Genomic DNA, 8,302 nt, shown 5'->3' with positions numbered 1-8,302 from the left:
GATATCATTTATTGTTAAACTAGAGAAGATTTATAAGCTTGATCGTTTTTTCATGGAGGTATATTTTGTGTTTTGTTCTGTTTGTTTAGTGGTGTTATTGGGGATCAAACCCAGGGCCACATACTCTAGGCAAGCACTCTACCACTGAGCTACACCCCCAACCCCTCTCATTTTCTTGAATTGAGAAAATTTCATTTCTAATTTCCTGTCTCTAATTAGCTGAAAATAGTTTTATGAAAATTTATATATTCTGATCTTTCTCGGAATAAACTTAATGGAAAGGAAATTTTGCTAAGTATTTTCTAATTTAAGAATGAAAACAAACCAGGCTTGGTAGAGTACCTATAGATCTATCTGGAAAGGTGAATCAGGAGGCTTACTTGAGTTCAGGGCCAGCCTAGACAAAATAGCTTGAACCCTGTATCTTAGCAAAATACTACATTTGTGTGCAGTACCTGTTTAACCAGGTAAGTGAATTTTTATACTCAACAAGCAGCGTTGTTTTTAAAAAGAGGTTCCTGTGTTTCTATCACAAGTACATATATGGAAATATTCTTACAGACAAATTAACTACCACCAGTTTAATTTCTGGCTTCACCACCACCACCACCACTACCAAACTTGTTGTTTTCATCCATCTTTTTCTTATTGTGAAAATGGAAGAGGATTCTTCTCATTTGAATTTCATTTCTTCCTGCCTTCAAAGTCTGTTTGATGAATTCTTCATATTTCTGTCTCTGATATTGAGTTGTGAGTTCTGCAGATATTATGTTGGTCAGTGTTAAAACATTTCCATTAGTTTTACTTCCCCAATCCCCCTACACCTTCCTTTACTTAAATTTTCCCTTGTTTAATCATTACTAAGGTAATATATGATAAATCTTTTATACCCAAAAATGGAGATGTAAAAACTTTCTAAAGTTCTGCTGATGTACAATATTGAGGGCGGGAAGAGAGTCAAGGTGTGGTGGGCACAGATAATATCAATGACTTGAGAGGTTGAGGCAGGAGGTCACAAATTGAAGATCATCTTTATAGACACTTGTACCAAAAAATAAAAAAGGAATGGGGATATAGCTGAGTGATAAAGTGCCCATGGGTTCGATCCTGTTTGGGGCTCGGTAGGACCTGAACTCAAACTAACAAATGTTTACCGGTTTCTTCTTGGAGGATACTGAAAAACCTATGAATATGATGAACTTGATGCAAAGTCAAAGTTAGAGGTCTTTGACTTTTAGATGACAACTAAACTATTACAGGCACTTGTCAATGGATTTCTAGTACCCTGTTATTTGTCCTCAGGAGTCAAAATTAGATTGAGATTTGTAACATCTTTTATGGAATGTGTGTGTGTGTGGTTTGGTTTTGGGGTTTTGAGGGAGGTGTTTTTGGTTTTGGCAGTATGGGGGTATTCTACCACTACGCTACATCCTTTTACCTTTTAGTTTTTATAATTTGAGACATGGCATCACTAGGTTATCCAGGCTGGCTTTAAAGATAAAAAGTAAACAGAACAGCAGTGATCCATTATATGCCAACATACTTTGTCATCATCCATCAATTCACTACATGCTCTAGATAAAATTTGTTTCAATTGACATAAAAATGGTAACTAAGATTTTGGTAAAAGGATATATCTTTTACCTCGCATCCTCTCAGGACAAGATGATATCCAATAGTCCCTTCCTAGGCAATTGAACACTATTAATTTCTTCACCCCTCACTCTATTAACTACTTCCTACTTTTATATCAAAGATTCATGTTGCCTTTTTAAATTTTTCTTGGTACTTTGTATAATGCTTTACCTCAGCAAAAAAAATTGATGTTCAAACAACTCTTATCTGCTGAGTAATAAGTATTTCATTGTATGAATACACTCATGATTTGTTTCTTTTCCTTTTAGTAGATATTATTGCTTTCCAGCAAATATGAGTAAAGCTGCTATGAACATTAGCCCAAAATTTTTTTTTGTGGCTTCCATATGGGTAATGGTATCAATGTGATTTTCACCTACTTTCCTCTAATGATCATTTCTTTAATGTATCTTTGAATTTTAAGTGTTACACATTTTAATACAGTTGGCTGTGTTTATGACTCAGTTGTAGGTGTTCTTTATTTTGGATATAAGTTGCGTTCAGTTATTCTGCAAATATTTTTCCACTGTGTCTTGTCTTGACTTTGTTCCTTATAGTATCTTAATGAGAAGTTATTTTTAATAGTCCTAATTTATCAATTTTGTAAATGAACCTTTTCTTTTTAAATAAATTTGCCTACCCCCAGATGTGGTAAAGGTGTTTGTTTCCTCATGATGTTGTAGTTCAAGCTTTTATATCTAGGTCTATGATCAATCACGAATGAAATTTGTATGTAGTAGTAAATAGTGTTCGATTTCTCCCAAGTTATTCTAGCATCATTTGTTGAAATGACATTTTCATTCTCACTGAGCTACTTAGGCAACTTTGTAAAATTTCTGTTAACCATGTAAGAATAATATGTTTCTGGAATATATTTTCATTCATCAATCCACTATATCTATGTGCCAATATCACTGATTTCTAAGTTTTTTATAACTCTTAAGTCAGGTGGTCTATTTTTCTTCTTTGTCAAGATTCCTTTGTTTATTATATTTCTGTGTAAATATTAAAATAAGTCTACCAATTTGTATTCTAAAAAGCCTGGTGTGATTATGGTTAGTATTAGTTGAATCTATAGGTCAGTATATGGAAAACTGTTAATACTGAATCCTTCTAATCCATGATACTATGTATATCTCAAATTATTTTTTTTTAAATATCTTTTTTTTTTTAAAGAGAAAGGAGAGAGAATTTTTTAATATTTATTTTATTTAGTTCTCGGCGGACACAACATCTTTGGTATGTGGTGCTGAGGATCGAACCTGGGCCGCACGCATGCCAGGCGAGTGGGCTACGACTTGAGCCACATCCCCAGCCCCTAAAATATCTTTATTTTTATGTGGTGCTGAGGCTCAAACCCAGTACCTCACGTGTGCAAGGTAAGCATTCTACCACCGAGCTGCAGCCCAAGACCCTCTCAAGTTAAATTTTAAGTCATTTTTCTCGATACTTTTTGTTTCTTTTTTCCTCATCAACTTAATGAGACTCTATGTCAAAATAAAGAAGAAGGACTGGGTAGCTCAGCACCATCTCTAGTTCCCAAAAGAAAAAGACAGGGTCCTGATAAGTTGCTGAGGCTGGCTTTACAGGACCCCATCTTGGAATTTAAAAGGGGCAGGGGGTGTTGCTCAGTGATTGTGTCCCTGCTTTGCTCCCCTGTGCCAAAGGGAGGACTGAAATAGACCCCCAAACACAGGGTACATAGAGGTTACTTCTGAGCCACAACCCCAGCGCCCCTGCCCCCGCCATCTGGTTTTAGTTAATAGTTTGAATTCTTCCTTTTTTGTAGCACATCTGCTTCTGGTGGCTTCAGCCTATAGCTTTAGCATTTTAATGGTAAAGGATGTTGATGAAAACCCTCAAAACCTGCAAAATAAATTGAATAAAATCAACCCAATTCTGTGCCTTTCCATAGATTATATATGCACATATAGTTATGTATAAAATCGCATATAGCAACATTAAAAGTTAGGGTACTGGTTAGGTATTGTGTTCATACATACTACTAAGTACATCCACTTTTGAATATTCAGTTAAAAATAATGGGTATAGTGGACCACTCTGTAATCCTTGCTACTCTTAAGGTGGAGGCAGGATCACAGGTTTTTGGGTTTTGGTACTGGGTATAGAACCCAGGGGAGCTTAACCACTGAGCCATATATCCCCAAGCCCAGCTTTATATTTTCTTCAGGAGAGGATCTTACTGAGTTTCTTAGGGCCTCTATAAGTTGCTGAGACTGGCCTTATTTTTTTTTAAACATAGAATTTTTAATACTTATTAAGTTTTCAGCAGACACAACATCTTTGTGGTGCTGAGGATCGAACCTGGACCACATGCATGCCAGTAGAGCGTGCTACCGCTTGAGCCACATACCCAGCCCGAGTCTGGCTTAAACTCTAAAGCCTCCAGAGGCAAGAGGATTGCAAGTAAAAGCCAGCCCAGTGACTTAGAAAGATCCTGTCTCAAATAAGTGTGCTGGGGATATAGCTCAGTGGTAGAATATCTGTGTAATGTGTACAAGGCCCTGCATTCAGTCCCCAGTACAACAACAAAAGATCTTATCTAGGACTCAGGAGTATTGGCTAGTGGCATCTTACAGTTCAGTCCCTTTCTAGAATTTGTTCTCAGCAAAAGATTTCCATATAGTTTCAAGTACTTGTAGTAATTTGTGTTTGTACTTGTGGTAGTTGTATTATTTTTTATTCTGGGGATCAAACCCAGGGGCACTTTACCACTGAGCTACATTCCCCATCCCTTTTTATTTTTGACTTGGGGTTTTGCTAAGTTGCTTAGAGGCTTGCCTTGAATTTGGTAATTCTGCCTCAGCCTCCCAAGCTGCTGGGATTACAGGCGTGTGACACCGCACCTGGCTGGTTCTGGGGTCTTAGCCTAGAGATGCTACTACAATGGGGAGTCTTACGTTGCAGGATGTTTATCAGCCCTGTAGTCCTGGAATTTAATATAAATTGAGGTCAGAGAAACCGGATGGAATTAGGTCAATGATTGGGTCAGTTTTTAGAGTTTAACATACTAAAATCCACGTGAAATTTAAAAGTATGGCAACACCCGCTTTGAACAATATTGATTTCTTGAATCTGAAGTGTTGTAGATTATCTCATGTAAAAGTAATTTGTAGGGCCTGGGGATGTGGCCCAGTGGAGTTACTATATATATATATATTTTTTTTTTTTGTAAAGTACACAATGAATTATTAATGGTATTTCTCATTTGTATTTAGCTATGTCAATTTAAGGGCCAAACCCCTTACATGATGTATGTACATTCCATGTATGTATTTTAAGGGTTTTTAAGGCCCTACAAAATCTGTCTCCTCCCCCTCCCTCTAACCACCTGCTTTCTCCTTGCTCAATCTATTAGAGGAACTCTGGCTCCTTGCCCTTAAGAAGAAACCAGGCATAATTCAGGAGCTTTATGTTCTTTTAAAAAGCTACATAACTCACCTCCTTACCAACCTGTCTTCGCTCAAAATCTCAGTAACACTTATCCTGACCATCCTATTTTAGATTGTAATCCAGTCTCTATGCAGTCCTAATTCCTTTAATCTTTATTAGGTTTTTCCTTTAGATAAAAAGTATCTGTTTTGTTTCTTTATTTCCCACAAGAAGGTTAACTTCCAAATTGGCAGTTAATGATTCCCACCTACTATGTTCACACCATTTGTAGTCTTAACATGACTGATAAATGTTACAGAAATTATGGAGCATAATTTCCATTATCATGAGATGCCTATTAGAAGTGAATACACTAAGCCAGGTGCAGTGACAAAACTCCTGTAATCCAAACAATTTAGGTGGTGGAGGAATGAAGATTGCAAATTTGAGACCAGCCTCAGCAATTTAGCAGTGCTGTCTTTAAAAAGGGATGAGAATGTAAATAATTCTCAGAAGAAAACAACCTAGGCTATGAGACAAAAAAAAAAAAATACATTTTAGAAAGGGAAGGCCAGCTGAAGCAGGAGGATTGCAAGATGGAGACCAGCCTGGGCAATTTAGACCCCATCTCAAAAAAAATAGAAGGGGTTGGGGTATAGCTCAGTGGTATAGAGTACCTCTGGGTTCAATCTACAGTACTGAAAATACTTCACATTAAAGAAAATATTTCACATTAAAGAATCTAGAGAAAGCAAGTAGAAATGTGTTCTTAATTTTTTGTAGTAATAGGTGGACACAATACCTTTGTTTTATATGATGCCAAGGAATGAACCCAGCGCCTCACCTGTGCTAGGCAAGCAGTCTACCACTGAACAACCCCAGCCCCCTAAAGAGAAAAACTACAGTTTGAAGTGAAGATAACTGAAAGGGTTTAACAGCAGAGTAAACATTGCTGAAGAAAGGATGAGTCTCAAGTACTCCCTACTTTTCCCCCCCACAATTTCTTGATAAGTTGCTGAGGTTGGCATCAAATTTGTGATTCTCCTGTCTCAGCTTCCCAAGTAGCTAGGGTTACAGGTGTGTGCCCCAGTACCCAGCTTTTTACCTTAGATTTTTATTTTTTAGTCATACATGACAGCAGACTGTATTTTGACATATAATACACGCATGGAATGTACATCAATCAATGTCTATTCTGCCCTTCCTATCCCCTCTACTCCCCTCCTCTCCCATCCTTTCTCTATCCAATCTAATGTGACACTTTTTTTTCTCATCACAGCATATATGTATTCTGTATAACAATGAGGTTCTCCTTCCATCTTCCATGCAACTCCCCTTCTCCTTTTTCCCTCCCACCTCTCTTCCCCATTTAGTGGTAGTTGTCTTCTCATGCTCCCTATCCCATTTTGAGTCACCCCCCTTATATCAGAGAAGACATTTGGCATTTGTGTTTTAGGGATTGGCTGACTTCACTTAGCATAATCTGCTCTAATGCCATCCATTTGCCTGTAAATGCCATGATCTTGTTATTTTTTAGTGCTGAGTAATAACTCTGCCATGTTTTTTAAATCCATTCATCTATTGAAGGGCATCTAGGTTGGTTCCACAGTCTAGCTATTGTGAATTGTGCTGCTAAACCACTCCATTCACAATATGCTCCAAAAAAATAAATAAAATACTTGGGAATCAACCTAAAAAAAGAGGTGAAAGATTTGTACAATGAAAACTACAGAACCCTAAAAAGAGAAGTAGAAGAAGATCTTAGAAGATGGAAAAATATACCCTGTTCATGGATAGGCAGAACTAACATCATCAAAATGGCAATATTACCCAAAGTTCTCTACAGGTTTAATGCCATGCCAATCAAAATCCCAATGGCATTTCTTGTAGAAATAGATAAAGCAATCATGGAATTCATATGGAAAAATAAAAGACCCAGAATAGCAAAAGCAATTCTAAGCAGGAAGTGTGAATCTGGGGGTATAGCGATACCAGATTTCAAACTGTACTACAGAGAAATAGTAACAAAAACGGCATGGTACTGGTACCAAAACAGGCAGGTGGACCAATGGTACAGAATAGAGGACACAGACCAATCCACAAAATTAGAACTTTCTTGTACTTGATAAAGGGGCTAAAAGCATGCAATGGAGGAAGGATAGCATCTTCAACAAATGGTGCTGGGAAAACTGGAAATCCATATGCAACAAAATAAAGCTGAACCCCTTTCCCTCGCCATGCACAAAAGTTAACTCAAAATGGATCAAAGAGCTTGATATCAAATCAGAGACTCTGCGCCTGATAGAAGAAAAAGCTGGCTCCGATCTACATATTGTGGGGTTGGGCTCCAAATTCCTTAATAGACCGCCCATAGCCAAGAGTTAATAACAAGAATAAACAAATGGGACTTACTTAAACTAAAAAGTTTTTTCTCAGCAAGAGAAACAATAAGAGAGGTAAATAGTTAGCCTACATCCTGGGAACAAATTTTTACCCCTCACACTTCAGATAGAGTCCTAATATCCAGAATATATAAAGAACTCAAAAAATTAATAAGATAACAACCCAATCAACAAACGGGCCAAGGACCTGAACAGACACTTCTCAGAGGAGGACATACAATCAATCAACAAATACATGAAAAAATGCTCACCATCTCTAGCAGTCAGAGAAATGCAAATCAAAACCACCCTAAGATACAATCTCACTCCAGTAAGATTGGCAGCCATTTTGAAGTCAAACAACAAGTGCTTGCGAGGATGTGGGGAAAAGGGTACACTTGTACATTGCTGGTGGGACTACAAATTTGTGCAGCCAATTTGAAAAGCAGTATGGAGATTCCTGGGAAAGCTGGGAATGGAACCACCATTTGACCCAGCTATCGCCATTCTTGGACTATTCCCTGAGGACCTTAAAAGAGCGTAGTATAGGGATACTGCCACATCAATGATCATAGCAGTACAATTCACAAGAGCTAGACTGTGAAACCAACCTAGATGCCCTTCAATAGATGAATGGATGAAAAAAATGTGGCATTTATACACAATAGAGTATTACGCAGCACTAAAAAATGACAAAATGGAATTTGCAGGGAAATGGATGGCATTAGAGCAGATTATGCTAAGTGAAGCTAGCCAATCCCTAAAAAACAAATGCCAAATGTCTTCTTTGATATAAGAAGAGCAACTAAGAACTGAGCAGGGAGGAAGAGCATGAGGAAAAGATTAACATTAAACAGAAACAAGTGGTGGGAGGGAAAGGGAGAGAGAAGGGA

This window comes from Ictidomys tridecemlineatus, chromosome 8 (assembly GCF_052094955.1).
Source record: "Ictidomys tridecemlineatus isolate mIctTri1 chromosome 8, mIctTri1.hap1, whole genome shotgun sequence".
Lineage (NCBI taxonomy): Eukaryota > Metazoa > Chordata > Mammalia > Rodentia > Sciuridae > Ictidomys > Ictidomys tridecemlineatus.
The sequence above is the reverse complement of the archived record's forward strand: the minus strand, read 5'-3'. Positions refer to the sequence as shown.